Source organism: Squalius cephalus, assembly GCF_949319135.1.
Source record: "Squalius cephalus genome assembly, chromosome: 4".
Classification (NCBI taxonomy): Eukaryota; Metazoa; Chordata; class Actinopteri; order Cypriniformes; family Leuciscidae; genus Squalius; species Squalius cephalus.
Genome location: NC_137125.1, coordinates 4,739,728 through 4,764,380, shown reverse-complemented (window position 1 = coordinate 4,764,380; position 24,653 = coordinate 4,739,728). Strand labels below are relative to the sequence as shown.

Here is a 24,653-nt window from a genome sequence, read left to right as displayed (position 1 = left end):
TGCAACAGAACAGAGAAGGAAACATAATTCCATCTTTTGCCACTGTCTTTTTTACATATCACATGGACATGGTTTGATGCAAATGTAAGAAAAATAGCCACACTGTACTCTGCATTGTGAGTTGTTGTGAGTTGGGCATGTTGACCATGCAGTTTTCAATAAAGCAGATTTGTTGTCTTAATTCAAGTCAAGTCTATTTCTTGAAACAAGATGATTCATCTTTAACAAATAACACAGCAGCTTAAAAACCTTATGACATGTCAAAAAAGCTAGTTTCATCTGAGATATGACTCAAAACAAGATATTTTCAAGACAGATTCACTTAACAAGATATTCAAGATGCAAAAACAACTAAAAACTAAAAACAAGCTCCTTTATCTCACTTAAATCTTGGTCTTTAGGTGATTTTGTCTTATATTAAGTGTGATGAGATATTTTGACTAGAAATGAGAAAAATATACTTGGCAAGATTTTGAGTTTTTGCAGTGCCCGTAGGAGGATAAAATATCCATTTGATACTCTTCTGGATTAGAACATCACTGATCTTACCATGGTTCCAGTTTTTTATGGCTTCCCTCAACTCTCGTTCGGCTCCAACAAAGTTGGTTCCATTATCGGAGCGTAATTCTAATACTTGACCACGTCGTGCTATGAACCGCCGTAAGGCGTGGATGAAAGAATCCGTATCTAATGATGCAACCACTTCGACGTGTATGGCTCTTATAGCCAAACAGGTAAAAATGACCCCATATCGCTTCACAGTGCTTCGTCCACGTTTGATTTCGAATGGGCCGAAACAGTCAATTCCAACTCGAGTAAATGGTGGTTCATCTGGTAAGACTCTGCTTGTAGGTAAATTTGCCATCTGTTGGGAACCTGCTGTTCCTTGAAGTCATTTACAGATTACACATCTGGACAAAATTCTCCGTATGGCAGTACTTGCTCCTGGTATCCAATATCGTTGACGTAGCTTAGCCAACATGTAATTCCGTCCACTGTGCCCGACCTCATTGTGAACATGCCTTAACAGAAGTTCAGAAATATGCTGATCCTTTGCCAGTATTATTGGATGTTTTGATTCTTCAGGCATGGCTGAATTATCTAGACGTCCATACATTCTTATAACACCTGCCTCAAGTACTGGATTGAGACGATACAGAGGACTGCTCTGCTTCATGTCTTCATCTCTTTGTAGAGATACCAATTCCTCTGGGAACCTCATTTTTTGGGAAAAGCGTATAATCGACATTTCACTTTCCTCTAGCTCATCCGCTGAAAGATAGCCTTCACTTACACTAGATCGTAGTTTACGCATGTTTCCCTTGATAACTTCCAGTGGTTGATTCAATTCAGTACAATCAAGAGTTTCCTTCAATTGTTTTCTCCTTTTACTTAGAGCTAGTAGGGCTTTCTTCAGCCTAAGGATCCAGGCCACAGCCCTCTTCAGGCGTGTCCATGATGAATAATGATTAATAAGCTGAGTTACAGCACTATATCCCTCCTCAGTTTGAACCAGTAGAGTGTTAACCACAAGTTCTTGCTTGATTTCTGGGTCTTGAACCAAACTCTTTCCCAAATCAATTGGCATATCTGGCCTCTCTTCCTTTGAACCAGTAAGAAAGGGAGGGCCAAATGTCCACATCTAATCCCGAAGTAAAAGATCCACCTTCAGCCCTCTTGAGGCAAAGTCAGCAGGATTGTAAGCAGAATTTGTATATCTCCACTGAGCCACATGGGATGCTCTCAGGAATCCAAACACTCTGTTGGGAACAAAACACTTAAATCTAGAGGACTCATTTTGTATGTACTTTAGCACAGCAGTGCTGTCAGACGAAAAAACAGAATCTTGTAATTTCATCCTTAGGTCTCTTTTCCATAGTCTGTCCATTCGACTGGCGAGAGTGGCAGCTGTAAGTTCCATGCGGGGAATGGTGGTAGATTTCACTGGTGCTACTCGAGCCTTACCCATCAAGAAGGCGGAATGAACAATGTTCTGACTGTTATGGACAAGCAGGTAAGAAACAACGCCATAGCCTTCTTCACTGGCATCCGAGAAATGATGTAACTGAGCTGCCAAGACTTCTCCAAACTCCACAGGTTTCAAACATCTTTTCGTCTCAAATTTCTCCAAGCCATGAAGATCTTCGAGCCAGCTTCTCCATTTCTGTACATATTTGATGGGTATAACACTATCCCATCCAACACCTTCCCTGCAAAGATCTTGAAGAATCTTCTTTGCAGAAAGAACCACTGGAGACAAAAATCCAAGAGGATCATATATTGCACTAACCACAGAAAGGATCCGTCTTCTGGTAAAGGGCCGTTCCTTTATTACTACCTTAAATCTGAAGGTGTCAGATTCGGCACACCACTGTACGCCTAGTACTCTTTCCATCGGAAGCGCAACATGGTTCAAGTCAAGGTCCTTTACCTCGTTCACCCTGTCTTCCTCTGGTATGGAATTCAACACCTTCCGACTGTTGCTCATCCATTTGGTCAGATGGAATCCACCTTTAGCACACATTGCATGAAGCTCCTTATATAGAGCTGGTAAGTCCCGCCCCTTCCGCAAAAAATTCATAGACAACATATGTTCAAATTCATGGCACAATTCAAACGGGACCAGAAAATAATTATTTTCTCCCATTCACTTGCATTGACGGTTTTTCAACTTTGAGGTCCAGCGGGGTTTTACGGAAGGGGCGGGACTTACCTGCTCTATAGTTGAATAGCATCAGATTCTGTGGGCACTGAAGTAAGACAATCATCTACATAGAAGTGTTTCCGGATGACCTATGCCGTCTTGCAATTAAACAAACTTCCATGGTCCTCAGCACATTTCCTGAGTGCATAATTAGAACAACTTGGGGATGAAGAAGCTCCGAACAGATGTACAACCATTCTGAATTCCTCCAAGACGTTACCCAAATCGCCATTTGACCACCACAGAAACCTCAAAAGGTCAGAATCCTCCACAGGAACCTTCACTTGATAAAACATGGATTTAATATCAGCCATTAAAGCGACAGACTCCATTATGAATCCTGTAAGAACACTTATTAAATTGCTCGTTAGGTCTGGTCCCTGAAGTAGTTGTCCATTCAATGACACTCCTTGAAATGAAGCACTACAATCGAAAACAACCCTGATCTTTTTCTTTTTTGTATGGTAAACCCCATGATGAGGTATGTACCACACACGACCATCATGCCTCTCGAGTTCCTCCACAGGTACCTTTTCCGCATATCCTTTGGAGATCACATCTTCCATGAAAGCAGCATAATCAGCTTGAAATCCAGAGTCTTTTCTGAATTTTCTTTGCAGACTCAAAGCCTGCTGTTCTGCAACTATTTTATTGTTTGGTAGGACCACATCTTTATTCTTGAGGGGCAAACCAATGCAGTAATGACCATCTATCAGTTTTACAGACTGAGACACAAGATCCATGAACTGATTATCTTCTTTAGACATGCCTACCAGTTCATCTAGAGCATTTTCAGGGAAATCGGACTTAAACTGTTGTTCCCAAAGCTCATCCAATTTTGAGACAGAGATCCTGTTAACAGTCACATGAGGCTGGTCATTACAAAAAGTTCCATTCCTTTCCATTCCTTTAAGCGGTCCATTCACTGTCCATCCAAGTATGGTTCTTACCGCATATGGTCCATTCATTTGACTGCGAACAACCTGCCATGGTTCTAGTGCCTTTGGTACATTTGCTTCAATTAAGAGCTCAACTCCTGCTTCGATTGAGGGCAAGTGTATGCTATTTAGATAAAGCCATCGAACAAGATCACTCTGCATGGGAATATTGGATTTAGAAACTGGCATACTTTTCTGGGAATACACTTCAGGAAGTGAACAATAATGTGTCTGATCCATTCCAGCAACTTCTAGATCCTTGAGAACATAACTGGAAACCGATTTGTCTTGATTCATAGTTTTAAGCAGAATATTCAGTTTTTTGCCAGAAAGATTAAGCTTATTCATAAGACTTTCTGTACAAAAGGTAGCTGAACTGCCTGGATCTAAAAAGGCATATGTTTCCACAATTTTATTTCCATTCTTAGACTTGACACATACCGGTAGAATGGACAAAGCACAAGCATCTTCACTGGCCCCAGTAAGACTACTGGACTGAACAGAAATCAGAGCACTGCCCACTACTTGCTTTGGATCCTCTGGCCTATCTCGCTGAAAGACATGAAGGATGCTGGGATGTTTTGAGCCACACACTCTGCATGTTATGCGCTTCTTACAATCTCTGCTAATATGGCCTGTACATAGACAGCCAAAACAGACTCCTTTCTTCTTCAGAAAGTCCAACTTCTCTGTATGGATTTTTTTAGCAAGAACAGTACAGGAATTCAAGAAATGTTCTTCTCCACACAAAGGCAGGATACACTTCTTGGCTCAGTTTTCCTTACATCTTCCATACCTGGTACAGTAACAGTGGTAGCAAAACTACTTCCCTTAGTCTTGGAACGAATCATGCTTCGACCTCCACCAAAGGGAGCCTCTAAGATGTTTCCAAACACAGGATCTGTTGCAATTTTTACTTGCTTCTCTACAAAATCCACAATGTCCTTAAATGATGCTGGATCCTTACGTTTTTCCTGCAGATCACACGCCACTGCTCTCCATTTGTCCCTGAGCTTAAAAGGCAACTTTGAAAGAATTATTTGCATGTTGGTAGCCAAGTTTAACTCTTTCATATAACGAACATCCTCCATAGCGTTACAGCAAGCTCTAAGAAAAAGATGATAATCTTGAAGAGCCCTTGTATCCTCAGGTTTAATGAACTTCCAAGAGAGCACTTTGTCCATATGCTGAAGAGATTTTGAGTTCGTTTCCAAAATGTTCCTTAAGTAGGGTCTTGGCTTTCATATAACCCTGCGTGGATGTCATGTGTTGACAACTTCTGACAAGTTCTCTGGGTTGACCTCGGGTGTACTGCTCAAGAAAATAAAAACAATCACCATAGTTGTTTGCTCTTTTTTCCACAACCTCCTCGAATGAACGTATAAAGCATTGATATTGCAAAGGATCGCCATCAAAAGATAAAATATCTCTATGAGGAAGTAATGATATATTGCGCTGTTTTATCAACATGGCGGTTATTTCATTTTGCTTTTCCATAAGATGCAATACCCTTCCTGGTTCTCCATCAGTTAGTGATTGTCCTGAAACAGGCACATTGCTACTACGATCACTGAATAGCTGCCCATTCACAGATGCAGTTGGCTGAAATGGTGTTGTGGACCTTAGTTGTTGCACAGGCTGAAGCTGAAAATTTCTTTCCTTATTTCTTGCACCTCCTGATGAATTAATATACAAAGACTGTGACTCAACATGCGTGTCGACTTGAACTGATGCCACTGCCACTGAATTAGAGCAGATCACTTCATCCTTCTCCTTTCTTGATTTTGTTACTTTCAAATGCATGCTTTGTTCTGATGCAGCAGTCCTATACACATTGGCTTTAGCCATAGACACGTCTAATTTAGTTTGAAGATCAATTTGTTCCTTTTTCTTTCTTAAACGCTCCTTTTCTTCTTCCACCTTATGCTTTTGTTGCAGCATTTGCTGACTGGCTAATAAAGCCGCCACTTCCGCTTCAGCTTGAAGGCGAGCAGATGATGTAGATGATCTGCTAGATCGTGAACCAGAAGAAGAGCTCCTTTTACTTGATTTTTTGCTGAATACATTTGAAATACTATCAGTTGGTTTGATCTCATCCATGAAATGCTCACACGTCAATGCATTACATTCCTTACTTTGGTTTGGAATCCTTTGTGAATTTGCATTTGCATCAGAGGTTTCAGCAGCAGGCAACAAGTCATTTGAAGGAGATTGCCCTTGAACCGCCATTGTCATTGTTGGTATTCCATCTATTGCAGAATGAGATGACAGATGACATTCATTACTCTGTTCAGATGCTGCTGCTATGGTAGGAGTCAGTGAAGGATTCATAGGTTTAAGATCAGACAGCCATTGCTCCACATCTTCTATAAATCCCTTGTTGAACCGAAAAACTGAGCCATACCATTCATTTTGCTTATTTTGTTCCTCAGCGGGAAGTAATCACACTCTCATGCAACAAAGTGACATCATCTCTCAAAAGCTTCAATGTTTCCAGCAAAGAGCAAACTTTGGATGAATTTTCATCATTTTGCATAAGCTCTTTCATTGAAGCAATTACATTTTTTATTTTATTCACTTTGGATTTACGGTCCTTTTGTAGTGATTCAATCTTTAACTCCCAAGCCTTTGCGGTGAGCTTACGCTCCCTTTTACTCTCCATAAGCGCATCAGCCTCATCTTCATCCATTTCCACTCATCAAACAACTTTAGCGACACATTCAACTTTAAAGGCAATCCGTTCAATCGCACACGACAATTGTGCAAATCCCAGCGCTACGTGAAACACACATGACACAAGCTACGCACTTTCCAGCCCACCGTAGTTTATCCAAACAAATGGATCCACGCTCCACATCAAGCACAACCAAAGTAGCGTCTCCAATAGACAACCAGCAAGCAGATAGATAATAATCTGAATCACATACCGGTTCAAGTGCTCTGCTTCTCATGTCCGTTTCTTCTTGCAATCCACAACTGCGTCCCAATGCAGTGCTTTAATGAAATCCACAACTGCGTCCCAATGCAGCGCTTGAATGAAATCCACAACTGCGTCCCAATGCAGCTCTTGAATGAAATCTCCTTAAAAAAAAAGCGCCGTTTTCTGTTGACAAATGTTCGCGGCATCCAATAGCCACGTAGAGGCTATGTAGTGGGATGGCTCGTGACTCGCTCTCACTCATTTGTAATATCGGACGCTAGTTACCAAAACAATAGACTGACGATGAGGATCGTATCTTGATTTCAGCTTTATTGTATCTTGATATGCAGCCATGAACGCAATACGGTCAACAGAAAGTTGGCTCCCGCAACTCGCCCCTTCCAAACGCAGCATCAAACAATCCGCCAAAGGAAATAATAAAGAAAACGGAAGTGATCACCTGTGCCCACGTGACAGTGAATAACCAATAATAAAGTTCAAATAATTAATGCTCCTACAAATATATTAAATGCTAAAATGAAAATGTGTGTATTCGTGTTGATGTATACATATGTGTGTGTGTGTGTGTGTGTGTGTGTGTGTGTGTAGATGTATGTAAAATGTGAATGTATAGGCTATTACATCCTAAGAAAGATTAATATTCATTGATTTTTAGATGCAACCCCAACTCCAAACGGTCTTGGCAGCAGATCAAGACAAAATATAAAAATATAGTTCAAAGTGGTGAGTATTTACCACAACCTTTTATTATTTTTGTGAACATTTAATCACAAACTCTTGTTTGCAGCAAACAGAAAAAAGTGTGAAATGAGGAAAACTGGGGGAGGGCCACCTCCTCAAGATCACACTGTGGCGGAGGAGTTGGCGCTGAGTAACAATAAGGGGCGGCCGATTATGGATGGGATTGCAAGTGCTGTACAGTCTGACCCTGGTGCTGGCTCCTCTAAGCAAGTGACACTGGGTATGTGTGTGCAATGCATTACTAATGTTTAAAAAAATTTAAATATGGCTGACTCTGTTCTGCAGTAGAGGGAAACACAGTGTCCCTGTTGAAGCCAGCACACATGCACACAGTCTCCTGCACAGAGGTCAGTGTGCAGCAGACAGAACACAGTGAACATAACCTGCTTTAATACAGTTATGCTTTACATTGGCCTTTTATTTATTAGGGTGAACCAACTGATGAAGACACTCTGTCTGTGTGTTCTGAGACAGTTGCTGAGTTGAATGCACTGGGCTTTTTATTATGGAACATACATTTGAATGTCATAATTAAGTGACTGGCTCTTACACATCTCTTTTATTGTAGGATTTTTCACAACCTGCCCCAGAAACAGAGGAACTCTACCTCAATGAGCTACAGAAGGAATGTAAACAAGGTAATGCTTTAAACCTGTAGCGTTTATACGCCCGTATAAATCTAATTAATTATTATTCATAACGAATTATGATCAATAATTAATAATTTAATTATTTTCAGAATTTACTGTAGCAGAATCAATCAATCCCATGAACAGAAAGCATAAACAGTTATTAACTCTAGGAAATATAATATCTTCCTGGCCAAGAAAGTATAATCCCCAGCTAACAATAAATTACGAAGTAAATTAAGGGTAAAAGCATAGATAACTTAGATCGAAGTTCAAGACAATAAATTCATAAGCAGATACACAAGTAATCTCTTTTCAAATACAAACAATACTTTATTGATTATATACTAACACATAAAGCTAATCTCTAACACAAACACACACACACACACACACATTCATACAGGTTGCTGAAGAAAGAGTGAGAAAGAAAGAGTTTGAAAAACATGAGTTTAAGAGTGAGATGATGAAATCTCCAGATTCTATGCACTTAGAAGACATAACCTGAACGAACCATCAAGCATTAATTCAACCCTTCTGTCGTTTTAGGCAGGTTATTAAATTTATATCAATGCACCAGTTCAGTTTTAGTCTGGAGGTACTTGCGTCTTTGCTTTTGCTTTTGGGAATTCCTTTGGTGAGCGTCAAAGGGGGTTTCCCTCGTTCGTTCGTCGGCTGGCCTCCTCGTGCTTGGATAAATGTCTGTGGCGTTGATGTCGGATGGTTGAAGGTCTTTGAAGTTGAAAGTGTGCGTTGCCGTGAATCGTGGACCGAAACTTTGCAGCAAAACTTAACTTCAAACCGAGACTTTCAATCGGAAAAGAAAGAATAACAAAGAAAGAAAGAAAATGAGATACGGAAAAGAGCTAGATGACTGGAAATGAATCTAACCCATCTGATCTTAATTTGGGTTGATCTGCTCGTCTGTTAACGTTACATGGTTACTAAACCATCGTCTGCCGTCTCCGTCTTTGTTCTGCACTCGTTGAGAGCTCTTCTGTATCAGAGCATTTTGAACGAACTAACTTTTTTTCCCCAACGCTCTGCGCTGGTTTTTTAAAGGGTTTTTTTAAAACAAAAAAGGTTTGTTAGGCTTCTCCTACAAATATGTCATGACTGCTGCTTTGTTTGCAAAGTCATAAATCATGTCTTCCCTGGGGTTTCTCTAATTTAAAGACCTGATGCAACAGTTTAGGCATGATTTCTAATTATCAGAATATGAAACATTTTACACAGATTTAATTCCAGCCATCTTGCTAGTTGTGTTCGTAAGATAGCATTGATATGAAACAGTACACACTTTCATTCACACATCTAATAATTATAATTATAACAATTACATGAATTATATGGGATTAAAGCATATTAAACGGACACATATATCGTAGAAACACATATAATGATGTATGATGTTGTCCATTGAAAATTGTTCTTGAATGAGTTTTATGGATTTTGATATGTAAAGTCTTTTGGTGTGTAAAGTGTATAGGCTTGGAAATACCCTGAGGTCATGGGTATTTCCTGCTGAAAAGAGGTTTTGTTCATCTCTCATGGGACCAAGATGGGGTCTGTTAGTCGCAGAGGTCAGCAGTACCATCTCTGAACTGATCCATCTTGCAAAACTATCAAACGTTGACCAGTTCTTCCTTCAGTTAACCAATAAAAGTCTTTGGTTACAGACTCTCTGGAGCCTGGGTGAGTTATGGCTCTGGTTTGTGATTTGAGTCTGGGATGTGAAGACTCTTTGTGGGATTATGTATGAACAAAATCACCTAAAAGCTTCAATTGTGTTTGGTTCGTTCTCGTAGTTGTTACAAACCCTTGACATAAATTAAAGTCATGCCACTTTTTGTGATTTGATCAACCTCCAGAAAAGGTGTAATGATTGTTTGTGGTGGAATTGTTTCAGGTGGAAACAGACTCAGTCAGGAGCCTTTACAAAAGGAGTCTAGAACTAGACTGTTCACTGAAGGAGCTGGACTGTGAGCTGAGGAGGCTCCAAATTAAAAAAAATTAATTGGAGATCAAACAGCTGGAAAAAACAGATCTCATTATGTGAACTTTTTTTAACCAAGTAACCCTTTAATATGAACACTATGAATCTTTATTAATGTAGTTTTTCTTGCTCTCTTTCTTCCTCCCTAGCCACATGACCAATAAAACTGTTTGAGACCTATCTGGAGTGTCAGTGTGCTTTTATTAAGTAAAAAATTGTGTTGTGATTGCATCTCTGACAGCTGCGCCAGCTGGGTGGTCAAGTGTGATGGGGTCAATTTCATCAGGGAGAAGCTGGTTTTGTGGTGGTACTCGCTCCTTTCTGATAGTGGCTATATTATGCAGAATGGCACATGCAGCCACTATCTGTGATGACACTCTTAACCCTCTGGGGTCTGAGGTGTTTTTGGGGTCCTTGAGATGTTCCGACATGCCATGACATTTGTGCTTTTTTCAGTTGCTTATAAACATATAAATGGCAAAGGTGTATTTACACTCTATTTAGCACAAACAGGGCTACCATAATATGTGATCAACATGTATGTACATGTTTGTATTTTTGAGAGAATAATGTTTATGCGTGGTTATTGAAAAAACTAAAAATGAAAGTTTCTGAAATAAGGCCACAAAACACATACTAAATATGTGTCAATAAGACTTCTGAATAATGGATATTGTCGCCTAGAGTTTTTTCTTCAAAATGATGTGAAAATCATCCTTCCTGATCATTCACATAAAACAATACATTGATTTAAATTTTGCAAGACTCTTTCTGTTTGGAAAGGCAATATGCGAGTGGGTGTCAACGATCCAACACCATCATGCATATTTAGTGGTTTGCACCTGAGGAGACAATGGGGCCCGCATACTTAATGAGCCATTCACAAATTGTGCTTGCAAATTTTATCCAAGGTAAACATTTCTAGTAATTGTGCAGTTTATTCTCATACTGTATTTTCAGAAAGTTTTGGAATATATTCTCTACCCAAATGTGTCACTAATAAAACACAATAAAAATTATTTAAAGAGAAGGTTTATATTGACCTTTTAAGATTTTGTTTACATCTATCCTTGTATATATTTTTGCTATTTTATTAAAAAGGTTATACAATTACAACAATTAAAATTTTAACAATATTTCCAGTGTAATCTTTCTTTTTTTTTACTTAAAAAAACTAAAGTATACATTTTATCATACGTATTTCAAAGTTAAGGATTCATTAGTTTGAATATAGCCTATATTGGAACAAACACTAAAATAACATCTTAGTTGATTATTTTTGACCAAACATATATATATATACATACACACATACAGTACATACATATGTGTGAGTTATATATATATATATATAACACATGAGCAGAAATTGGCAACATTATAAGCTTATTTGATGTGGCAGTATTTTACAGTAAAAACTTTATAATCTATCCGATTTTTGTAGTCGATTTTTACTCATCTCATTATAGCAATAGAATTTGGTGAAAGATGTTCATTCATTCATTCACACACACACACACAGAAATGTGATTCATATTAAAACAGTATTTGTGCTAGCTGTAGTAGCTACACAACAGCGTGCATCTGTGCGTTCATTCATTTATACACTGAAACGCGATTCATATTTAAACAGTCTTTTTGCCTGTACAGACACTTGCGATTAGAACAAAGCAAATATAGAACTGACCTATTCCTCAGCCGGATCTGTTGCTCCTCGAAACGAAACTTCCAGCACTTCTGAGGTAAATTTTCCAGGATTATTATCAAGATAGTAGCCTATTATTCCTCACAGCGTCGTAAAGTCCATGAGTCTGAAAGTTAACTCGCGGTGTGTGTTATCCAGCTGATGTGGGCGTTTCACAGGTTTGCGTGGATTGCCTCAGATCATTTGGTTTGAATAGCGCGCGCTCTCAGTGGGCGGGGTCATATTAAAACATAATGAGCTGAGATGAGAATGACTGACATCTCTCTCTTTTCATACATATTACATAAACTTAGAATATTTGTTTTTTATAATAATTACTTAATTTAAAAGAAGAGAATTCAAGCTTCATGCCTGTGTGCCTGTATTCCTGTATTCCTATTCGCTGAGTTATGGTTCATTTTCGGACGCGTTTCAGAATTGACTTCAGAAAGCAGAACTCGCATCATGTTTATTTTTCTTTATTTGGCGAAAAGCACAACACTGAGTATACACAAAAATAATACAGACTTAACAGGATCGATTGATGTATGACACAAGTATGTAAAATCAAAATCAACAGATAATTTTTAATCTCTTTTGCACTGATCAGGGGGTTAAATGCCTAAGGCAGTTGAAACGTGCCTTTAGGATGCCAAAGGTCATCTCGATCTTGACCCTGGTTTTACTGAGGGCCACATCGAAGCGGTTTTGTGGCCCTGTCTGAGGGTCAGGTTAGGGGGTCAGCAAAAACCTCTGGCATGCATAACCTTTATCTCCTACCAACAGGCCATCAAAAAGCCCTGTCATAGAACAGAAAAGGGGAAAATTGGTAAGTTTTGCTATTAAAATTAAAACTTTAAGGTGTACTGTACCAGATTTAACTTGCCTTCCTCAAAGCGCTGACACAAAATAACAAACTTGTGATTATGCATTCATGATCACAAGTCATCTGCAGATGAAATGTACAGTAAATTATTGTCCTATTTGTTAGTTACTATTTATTTAAAGATTGATCTCAATGCAAATAAAAATAACTTCACATAGGCTATATAGTAGCCCTACCTGAACATTAAGGCTGTGAAAGGACTTTCTGTTCACATAATCTGCCTCATGTTCTCCTAGAGCTGTGGAGATTGCAACATGTGTGCAGTCTATTGCTCCTATGACTCTAGGGAATCCTATCATAGGAATTAAAAATATATATTTAAAATTAGTGTTGTTCCGATTCCGATACTAGTATCGGAAATGCCGCCGATACCAATAAAAATTCTGGCATCGGTATCGGCGAGTACATCTACCCATGTACCGATCCGATACCATTTTATTAAACAATACCTAGTTATGCACGCTAACTTTGCTTAACGCTGCAAATAGGAGATCAATTCTTCTTCGCTGCTCTAAACAGTGGTTGCTTGTGGCAACACAGGAAGTTGTGCTGTTGCCACAAGCAACCACTGTTTAGAGCAGCGAAGAAGAAATGAAAACACAAATTTTCAAATGTAGGCGCGCGGCAAGCGCATAATGTAAGAGACGCTGGCGCCCAACATCAAATGGCAAACGTAATAAAAACGAAACAAAACTGCGCTACTCGTTATTTTGTGCTTCACGGACCATTAAACAGTTTGGACCAGTGCAGCGCGAGCCGATCTTGATCAAGCGACACTGTTACTACACAGCACTAATTTATGTTTATGCATGCGCATTCGACTTCCTGTTGTCGAATGCGCATGCGTCGCGTCTGAACGCGTTGTTGTCTTTGGAGCTCTATCGATTTGATTTATAATTCTTGATTTTACTCTTTAAACTTACTTACAACAAACATTTTCTACTTTTCCTCACTGAGAAGCACTACTGCTCAAACCTCATAGTTACAACGCGGACTGTTGAGCAGACGTGTCTCAAGCCTGTTAGTGATTCTACGCTGGATACTCTTATAGGTTACTCCCGGGGATCACGGCTGAACGCGTCTTCTCAACACTCACTTACAAACATTTTTCACCTATCGTGCGTCTACTCTACACCCGTACCACTTAAAAGACGGATTATATCTAAGACGCTTGTCAGAAATTAGTATTAATTGATAGCATCACTGGTAGTGTCGTTGCTAACTTACTGTCCATCTGTTAAAATGGCGAATATATCAGATGCAAGTAGTCTACCTTTTGGTGCAGGTGAGGACACATTTGAGCTGCACGCGGTACAGTCTGAGCTGGAAGCTGTTGAGAAACAGATCCACGACCTTTTAGTGAGACAGGCCGAGCTGAGAGACCGGCGTTTGGCTCTTGAAACATCACGCGCTGATGCTCACAAATCAGAGATTAATGTTACTAACCCGCTGACTCCGACCTCGTCTACTCCGTGCGTTACTCGGCATCGGTCCCGAGCGCCAAGGTCGCGATCAGCCATGGTCTCGTTCACTCCGGCTCCAACACGCCACCACGAAGCCTGGATATTTCCGCAGCGGAAGACGCGAGTCAGGTCTAGACCAAGACCCTCTCCGACCCTCCCGGTTTTCGAGTTATCCACACAAAACCGCTTCTCCCCTCTTCGCGAAACAGAACGCGATGCTGTGATCATCGGTGATTCCATTGTTCGGCACGTCCATGCTACATCAGGTAAAAATAAGGTGCACAGTCACTGCTTTCCTGGTGCTCGTGTTTCTGAAATCGCTGCTCGCGTTCCCGAGATTCTGAACGATAACGAGCGCGTCGGAACTTTGGTATTGCACGCGGGAGTGAACGACATCAGGCTGCGCCAGACGGAAGTTCTGAAGAAAGACTTCAGGAATCTGATCGATACGGTACGCAGCACATCGCCTGATATAACGATCATTGTGTCAGGACCGCTTCCCACGTACCGTCTAGGACATGACAAGTTTAGTAGATTATTCGCGCTAAATGAATGGTTAACGTCATGGTGCAATGAGCAGAAACTGCTCTTTGTAAATAATTGGAATCTGTTTTGGGAGCGTCCTAGGCTATACCGTGCTGATGGCTTACACCCAAACAGATTCGGATCGGATCTTCTGTCAGATAACATCTCCAAAATGTTAAATACCTTTTGACTAGTAACCAAAAGTCCAAATCATAGTCTCTGCTGCACCAAATTAACTGATATAAATACTAGTGTAGAACATTGCATAGAAACTGTGTCTATTCCTCGTTTAGTGCGATCAAATAATAAATCTACTGCAGGATCTAGGAAAAATCTAATTGTTATTAAAACAGAAAATGTTGCTATTAGTAAACAAAAACAATTTCTAAAGCTAGGTCTTTTAAACATTAGATCACTCACACCTAAGGCAGTTATTGTAAATGAAATAGTCACAGATAATAGCATAGATGTACTTTGCCTTACTGAAACCTGGCTTAAACCAAATGATTATTTCGGTCTAAATGAGTCTACTCCATCAGGATACTCCTATAAGCACGATCCCCGTCTGATTGGTCGTGGCGGCGGTATTGCAACTATCTATAGAGATATTCTCAATGTTACTCAGAAAACGGGTTATAAGTTTATTTCATTTGAAGTACTTGTACTAAATGTTACGCTCTTAGATGATAGAAAAACATCCCTATTATCTTTAGCCTTGGCTACCGTATATAGACCACCAGGGCCTTACGCTGATTTCCTAAAAGAATTTGCAAATTTTCTCTCAGATCTATTGGTCAATGTCGATAAAATATTAATTGTTGGAGATTTTAACATACACGTAGATAATCAAAATGATACGTTAGGGGCTGCGTTTATAGACTTATTAAACTCCTTTGGGGTTAAGCAAAACGTTACCGGACCAACTCATCGTTTTAATCATACACTCGATTTAATTATATCACATGGAACCGATCCAACCGATATAGATATCATTCCGCAAAGTGATGATGTAACTGACCATTACATGGTAACTTGCATATTACGTACTCCGGTAATATATCATGCTGCGCCGCGTTATCGATTAGGCAGAACAATCCTTCCATCCACCATAGATAATTTATAAAATTGCTTATCGGATCTGTCTCAGCTGCTGCCTGAACCTAAACAAACAGATGAACTAGACGAACTAACCAGCACTATGAGCACCGTTCTCTCTGGAAAATGGGATATTGTTGCACCTATGAGACTAAAAAAGGTCAGAGAGAAAATTAAAGCACCATGGTACAACAATACTACTCGTGTTCTAAAGAGAGAAACCCGTAATTTAGAGCGTAAATGGAAACAAACTAATTTAGAGGTTTTTAGAATCGCTTGGAAAGACAGTACGTCACGCTATAAAAAGGCCCTAAAAGCGGCCAGGGCTGAGCATCTCCGCAAACTAATAGAAAATAACCAAAACAATCCTAGGTTCTTATTTAACACCGTGGCTAGACTAACAAATAAACAAGCGTCACCTGAACAAAATATTCCGTTACAGTTTAGTAGTAATGATTTCATGAATTTTTTCACTGAGAAAATAGAAAACATCAGATCCACAATTGTAAACGTTCAATCTTCAATCGCGCCTTATAATTCAGCCTTGATTATCACCCCGCAAGAACAATTACAGTGCTTTACAGCTATAGAACAAAAAGAGTTAAATAAATTTATCATTTCCTCTAAAACAACAACATGTTTATTAGATCCCATACCAACTAAACTATTGAAAGAAGTGTTACCTATAGTGGAAGAGCCTCTCCTCAATATTATTAACTCGTCTTTATCTTTAGGTCATGTTCCAAGAACATTTAAATTGGCAGTTATAAAACCTCTCATTAAGAAACCACAATTAGACCCAAATAACCTAGCAAATTATAGACCCATTTCAAATCTTCCTTTTATGTCCAAAATATTAGAAAAAGTTGTGTCTGCCCAACTGGGCTCTTTCTTGCAAGAAAATGACACCTATGAAAAGTTTCAGTCTGGGTTCAGGCCGCATCATAGCACTGAAACTGCGCTCGTTAAAATCACAAATGATTTACTCTTAGCTTCTGACCAAGGCTGTATCTCAATACTAGTTTTACTTGATCTTAGTGCTGCGTTCGATACTATAGATCACACAATACTCCTAGATCGGCTACAAAACTATACCGGTGTTCAAGGACAAGCATTAAGCTGGTTCAGATCATACCTATCTGACCGCTACCATTTTGTCTATTTAAACGGAGAAAAATCGATCATAACTCCAGTAAACTATGGAGTGCCGCAAGGATCTGTGTTAGGCCCTCTATTATTCTCAATATATATGCTGCCACTTGGAAATATTATAAGGAAACATGGAATTAGTTTCCATTGTTATGCTGATGACACTCAACTATATATTTCATCACGGCCGGATGAAAACGCTAAATTATCCAAATTGACAGAGTGTGTTAAAGATATAAAAGATTGGATGACGCACAATTTTCTTTTATTAAATCCAGATTAGACAGAGGTAATACTTATCGGTTCAAAAAACCGCCCACAAAACCTCTTACAATACAACTTTAACATAGTAGGGTGTCCTGTTACTTTATCCTCTACAGTAAAAGACCTGGGTGTTATATTAGATTGTAACTTGTCTTTTGAAAATCATATTTCATATGTTACAAAAACAGCATTTTTTCACCTTAGAAATATTGCTAAATTACGTAACATGCTATCTGTTTCTGATGCAGAAAAGCTAGTTCATGCATTCATGACCTCGAGACTAGATTACTGTAATGCTTTATTAGCTGGTTGTCCTGCATCCTCAATAAACAAGCTACAGTTAGTCCAAAATGCCGCCGCTAGAGTTCTTACTAGATCAAGAAAGTTTGACCATATAACACCAATTTTATCATCACTACATTGGTTACCTATAAAGTTCCGTATTAATTACAAGGTATTGCTACTGACTTATAAAGCCCTAAACGGCTTAGCTCCAGTTTATTTAACGGATCTTCTATCGCCCTATAATCCATCGCGCTCTTTAAGATCACTAAATTCGAGGCTTTTGGTCATACCTAGGATATCCAGATCCACCAAAGGAGGGAGAGCATTTTCACATTTAGCTCCAAAACTCTGGAATAGCCTTCCTGATACTGTTCGTTGCTCAGATTCGCTCTCCCAGTTTAAAACTAGATTAAAGACGCATCTCTTCAGCCAGGCATTCATATAATATTTTAATCTTACAGTTAAATCCGGTCTCTACTTCATAAACGCCAGAGGAGAACTGGCCCCCGACTGAGCCTGGGTTCTCCCAAGGTTTTTTTTTCTCCATTAGGTCACCTGATGGAGTTTTTCGGTTCCTTGCCACTGTTGCCTTTGGCTTGCTCAGTTGGGGATGCTTAAATTGATTAATCGATTCACCAGTGCTATTGATCTGCATTACCAAACGTGGATGTTTTACACCAGAAACAAACACTGATGTACTATTTTATTTAATACTGTGAAGCTGCTTTGATACAATCTGTATTGTGAAAAGCGCTATATAAATAAAGTTGACTTGACTTGACTTGACTTGACTTGACTTGACTAAGAGATCCAGTAAAGAAAGCATTTGAATTCGCCACTGAAGTAATACCATCGCTGCGAAATCTAGTGAGAAACATTCACATTTCTCCGTTATTAACGGATCAAACAGCGCGTGGAAACCTGGAAGAAACATTGTGCTTTCAAGTAACGTTTGGTTTTATTTTGACATTATGAATAAAATTGCTGCCCTCAAATGTTAATCTGAAATAAAATAAACCTTTGTTTATCACTACTACAATATTACATTTAATTGTTTTTTATAAGGAGCTGTTTTTGTTTTATATGTCAAGTATAGCTCCATCATTGCTCAAAGTAAAAAAAAATATCATACTTTATGATGTTAGTTTTAATAAAAAATAAATTAATAAAAAAATGTAAATCAAGGAAATTTCTCTGGCATTTCTTTCCTTTTGCTGTATTGAAAACGTACCGAACCGTGACACCAGTGTATGGTATCGAACCAAACCGTGAATTTTGTGGACCCCTATTATTAATATATAATTTTTTAGATTCCTAGATTTATTTGTAACACTTTTTTATACAGTTATATTGTAAAACTAAAATACCTTTTATAAAATAATTATATCAATTCATACAGGGCTAGTATGAATTGCAGCTGTATAGATATACACCCAGGTATCGGAATCGGTATCGGGAAGGAAAAAAGGGTATCGAAACATCTCTATTTAAAATCATTCTTAACAGGTAGCTACTGCAGACTATTGTATAATAGATTTCTAAGTGTGAAATATGCTTTTTTGAAGAAGAAAAAAAAAATGAGTGTGAAAATTTTAATTTGTTCATGTGATGTCACCCAATCAAGATATCTTACCGTCAATTTTATAAAAGCCCTCTTTTATGGACATGGTCGATAAATGTCCAGGGAACACAATGAAGCTATTTATGTACCCCTGCAGAGCGAGGACCACCTTGCGAATTGTTCAACAGACCGTGTTTTTCCCTAGATTCTCTGCATCACCGACCGCATACATGTACCACTTGCAACAAAACACAACGCAATACATACCATTTGCGGTACAGTAAGGGCATGGCTTCGACGAGTCACATTTGTTATGTGTGGCTCAAGAAGTTCACAAAGATAAGACATTCCTTCCGCGGAAAATCTGTATCTTTCATACAAGTAACTATCAGGAAAATCAAATGGATTTTGTCTGTCCCTAAAAACTCTACGAAGTGCTCGTCTAACAATTTGCGCGGAGATGTCCACAGGATTTGGGTGAAAAGGTGAAGCCATTGCAACAGACACTGGGAATTAGTTATGTCACCTATATGTTTCTTTGCTCTCAGCTGATTGGTCAAACTTCAGTCTGAGATCTCGAATCCAGAACATAACCTGCCCCGAAGCAGGTTAGCCGTGCAGCGTAAGATACCATGGCGATGAACACCGCTTAAAGCCAAGCTACTTTCATAGTACCTAAAACCCAGGGTTGACGGAAACTAAACTGAATCATAGCTGGCTAACCACCTAATCCGGCTTCATGGTATAGGCCCCTGGAACCTCGAGTCTGAGAAACTTCTTTGAGACCTGAACCAAAAATAACTTTGAACTTGCCACAACAGATCCCGCTTGACAATTGTGTTGATCAGGGCATACTGTATATCTTGGCTTAGGGGCCCGCTTACCTCCCAGGGAAAAAAGTTCAGGCTCAGGATTTTTTTCTACTATCACCCCTGTGTGTACATTTAAGGTGCAAGTCTGTTAACAGCTTTGATAATCGAAAGCTATCTAGACATATGTGGAAATTATTGGACTGGTTTAATTATCAACAATGGATGAATGAACAGCATCGTAAAAAAATGACATACTACATAGCAAGCGCAACAACATACAACATAGAACGCAAACAAGTTTACAAATAAGAGATTTATTTACTGACCACTTCGTGCGTTTTCTCAGATCGGATATCGTATTTATCAAAACGATTCCATTTACACCTGGTCACATAAATGTGTTTTTGCAAAACTGATTTAAATCCGATCTTCAATTCCCGCGCTATATGCATATATAATGGAGTGCACATCACCGAGAGCAACAACAGATATGAGCTGCATTTTATTGATCATCAACTAAAATGTCAAAATCAAAGACCGCAATAAGAGAGAGCAGCAACAGCCATGCTAAGATCATTTCGTTTCTTTACTTATTTTAATGATGATGATTGTGTGTTAAGCGTCTGCGACTTACTTTCACTTTGATTTGCGATAGTTTGCACGTTGGCTTGATGAATAGATGCTCAGCTTCTCATCTGCGGTGATGCGTGTTCCAGTAGCGTCGTCATATCTGGCTATAACATATACCGTATATAACAAACGCTCTCACATGTTTTTTTTTTTTTTTTTTGCATTTTTGGGAGGAGTACAATTTACAACAACCAGATGCATTTACACTTGTCCAGTTTCGTCTGGAATGCGTCTCGAATGCGATCGGATTCAAATCCGTCTCGAATGCATTCCGGAGGGCATTTACACCTGGTCTGTTCATGATTGGATAGCTATCGATCTGAGAAAACGCATGAAGTGAGCAGGTGTAAACAGCCCCATGACAAAAACATACGCACGAAAGCCGAAAACAAACGCTGGTTGGCCTCTCGCGTCCAAATTTGAGGAAGTGGTGGGGGAAGTGACGTATGCCGTAAAGCAGTCGAATTTTGTAGTTCTTTTTGTGCTCTGGTTACTACCCAAACCCCGAAGTTACATAGTGCCAGTAAAAGCGATACAGACCCCGTCAGACTATGGCAGACGTGTCATTCAACCTATTGTAAGTCGATGTATCATCACAAGGGTCTTGGAAATATATTATGAAGGTTGAAAAGATCCATAGTGTGCCTTTAACGTTTGAATCTCAACAATGGTGACAAACAACTCTGAACATAAGCTCATTATTTATTCATGCAGCAATGCATGATGGGAGCCATGAATGAGTTTTGATTGGTGGCACCCAGAATGCACTGCAACATGCTTTATAATTGTTGGGATTCACAGGCTGATTCTTGATGTCTGTGTTTAAAAAACAAAACAAAATATTTATTTGGATGTGAACAACTTTTAAGAAATTATTTGGATTACATTGTAAAAGTTAAAAATATTATGCTTTTCAAAGCCAGTGCTGCTATAATTAATAAAGTAAATCTAACTCAGAAAATGGGCTCTATAAATGAAATAATGATTATTTTAAAACACAACCAACACCATCAGATCACCTTTTATCTTTGTTCATCTGGCTGTTATAACTCAGGTACAACAGCCAAACAAACTCTGAAGTTAATGCTTTAATCCCGGTTTCACACCGCAAGCGTCAGCGGCGAGTGAGCAGCGTGTATTTTTTTCGGCGTCCATGTTAATCAATGAGTGCATTCACACCGGGAAAAGGAGCAGCGCGTGAGCGTCCAGCAGGAGCGTCGCATGAACAGCAGTGCAGCGGGGGTTTCGGCGCCGAGTCTATTTGTGCTGCGCCGCTTACACTGAATTAAAGTGACAATGCATTGATCATGGCCAAAATACACCGCAGTTTTATCCAAAAAGCGCATTGATGATATCTATTGTGTTTTAAACAGTCAATCAAGTGATCAACAGCAATTTAAAAAGAAAACAACTGTCCAAAAACAAACTTGTTGCCAGAACAATAAAAACAAAGATGAACCAAAAGTTAAATGAAATTATTAATAAAATAAGCTTCTTGACAAGTCTTTTCTCTTAAATGTATTTGAAAACAAAATAAAGCAATGCCAACTTATCCATTATAGAGTACTCTGTCTGTACACAAGCCGCGCGTGACAAACTCTGCCAGTGTGAAAGCAAAACGCGTGTGCCCTGCTCCTGCTCACCATAAGCACTGCTCTGCTAAAGCATGCAGTGTGAAACCGGCGTCAAGGGTCAACAGCCCAACTAAAGCAAACACTGATCACCATAATGGTAACATACCAATCACAGTTTTCTCCTTCAGTGATTCTGCTTGTTAACATCAGATGTCTTCAATAATGCTCAATCATCTTTCAATCACTTAATTATCTCAGTAACTTTAACACTGCTTTAGTGTTACTTATAACACTCTGAGTGTGGACTGCAGTGGAGTTTTATATACGTATACAATACATTTTTCCTATATGTTTTAATATAAAATCAGAAAAGAAAGACTTTCTTTTATTTAAAACAGAATCAGAGAAATCAAGAGATATTTAGTGAAAGTGCTGTCTCAAATCATTCCTGAATGAGATCAAACGAGCAGTTGGTTACACAGACAATTTAAGACACAGAGTAAACCTTATAGAAATTAACTCCCAGTCATTAACATATGAAAGGTCTTCACACCTGACAGCCATGGATGTTTTAGCTGTGTATGTCCATGAAACTTCATGTATTCCTGTATATGTCTGTGTACACCAAGTATCTGGGTATTTCTGGAAATTGATTGTTCTGTGTACTTTGGCTCAATTTTTCACATACATCCAGCAAACCTGAAATTACACTGCAGTTAACCATGGCCAGATATTTCCAGATTCTACTCTTTTCATGGAGTGCAGTGTAATCAGATTTCGTCATGAAAATGTCACCAGTAACAGAGAGAAGCACAAATGATCATGTCAGAACACCTCCAGGCCCCAGAAAACACCTCAGACTCCAGAGGGGGAAATGCCAGTGTTCCAACCAATCATAAGCTTAAGTTTGGAGACGTTTCCTTATTTGTACAAAAGAAGGTATTACTCTTTAGATTGGATCATTGGATCATGACGAAAATTAATACATTAAAAGAGAGTTATAAAATGCTTGGCCTCTTCTTGTTCAGGTCATTTTGAAAGGAACAAGGTCCTTGTTTTGGCAAAAACCTGGTAATAAAACTTTGAAGATCTTTGCAACGGAGTGTTCAATTAAAATGTATTTAATTTTTGTTGTAATTTCCATGACATAAACTGCTCTCTCTTTACAATCAATCTAGTTACAACAGTTGTTGCAATTCTTACAGCAGTAACATTGTGACTTCTCTTACAGTACGAGGTGAGACTCTCTCTTTCACTTACACTCTCTCTCTCCCTCTCTGGACATGGTGATATTCTTTGGTGGTCTCATCATGTTATAATTATCTCTTAAAAATCATTGTCCTTTACTTTGCAGAACAGCCATGGTGATCTACACAGTAAAGGCATACACAGGAGATATGCTTTTTGCGGGCACCTCCAGCCATATCTACATCCAACTGCGTGGTACTGAGGCTAAGAGTGAGGAACAGAATCTAACTTACAATCAGGCGTTGTGGCAAAGATCGGTAAGTGCACCCAATTAAACCAACAGTAAGGAGTTTTGGACTAAAAACTATCAGTCACTGCTACATTTAATGGAAGATAATTGAAAGAGTATAAAAGTTTTATGGAGTAATGATAATAATTTTTTATTTTTTTTAATTAAAAAATAAAAATGTTTTTCTTGGAAATTCTGGATTTTATTCTCTGAATTTTAAACCCAACTGCATATTATTATTATTTGTTTTACCTACAATGGCCCTAATACGCCATTGTACATATGTCTGTTTAGGTGCAAGAATTTAAGATACACTGTGAAGTGTCCCTGGGAGAGCTCATAACTGTCAAGCTCTACTCCAAGCCGTTTATGGGTCTAAACGACCAGTGGTTCTGCGATAAGATCACGATCAACACGCCAGAAGGAGACGAGGTTTTGTTTCCGTGCTACTGCTGGCTTGACTGGAACAAGAAGCTCTATTTAAGACCTGCTAAAGGTAGGCACTCCAGTTTCAAGTCATGGCCAAAATTCACATTTACCAGTGTACTTGAAAGTTCAGTGGTGATAACTTGCAAATTTATTGCATGTGCACACACACACACAGTATGTTTCACGGTTTTTATACTGTACAAACTGTATATTCTGTCCCCTTACACTAACCCTACCTCTAACCCTACCAATCACACAAAACGTTTTGCATTTCTACATTGAAAAAAAAAAACTCATTCTGTATGATCTATAATTCAGTTCACTTCACATTTATTTGTAGAGCGCTTTTCGCAATACACATAATTTCAAAGCAGCTTTATAGAAAGTGCATGAGTCCATATTACAATTTAGAGTGATGTGTTCTAAGTTATAGATTTCATAAATGTACATATACAAAATCACAGTTAGCGACAAATTTATGAATTTAAACAATGTAATAATTTAATGCAGAAACAATGAGCTCATTAAAGTAATGAATACTTGTCTGTTAACAAATGATTATGATATTTAGAAAAAATTAGCATTGGTGCTTGTTTGTGCTTAATGTTTAAGTCCCCACCGGGATAGAAAAACATGTGTACACACACACACGCGCGCGCGCATGCACACACAGACACGCACACAAACACACTTTTGTATATTGCAGAAGAATTCCATAAGCAAACCTTTGTCTCTTCATATGATTGAGAGATAATGTCAGTATCGTGTCAGTAATGTCATGTAAAGTGTCAGATGCTCAAAATAAAGTCAAGTCAAGTCATCTTCATTTATATAGCGCTTTTAACTATTTAGATTGTTTCAAAGCAGCTT

At 38.8% G+C, this 24,653-nt stretch overlaps 1 pseudogene across 1 annotated transcript; it reads right to left on the bottom strand.

The window, feature by feature from the left end:
* Positions 1–10,152: 10,152 nt before the first annotated feature.
* LOC307156663 (putative nuclease HARBI1) lies at positions 10,153–19,356 on the bottom strand (annotated as a pseudogene). Its single transcript has 4 exons — positions 18,934–19,356; positions 12,696–12,811; positions 12,256–12,582; positions 10,153–10,336 (listed from the first exon to the last, which is right to left on the bottom strand). The product of its transcript is annotated as a putative nuclease HARBI1 (transcript).
* Positions 19,357–24,653: the final 5,297 nt, after the last annotated feature.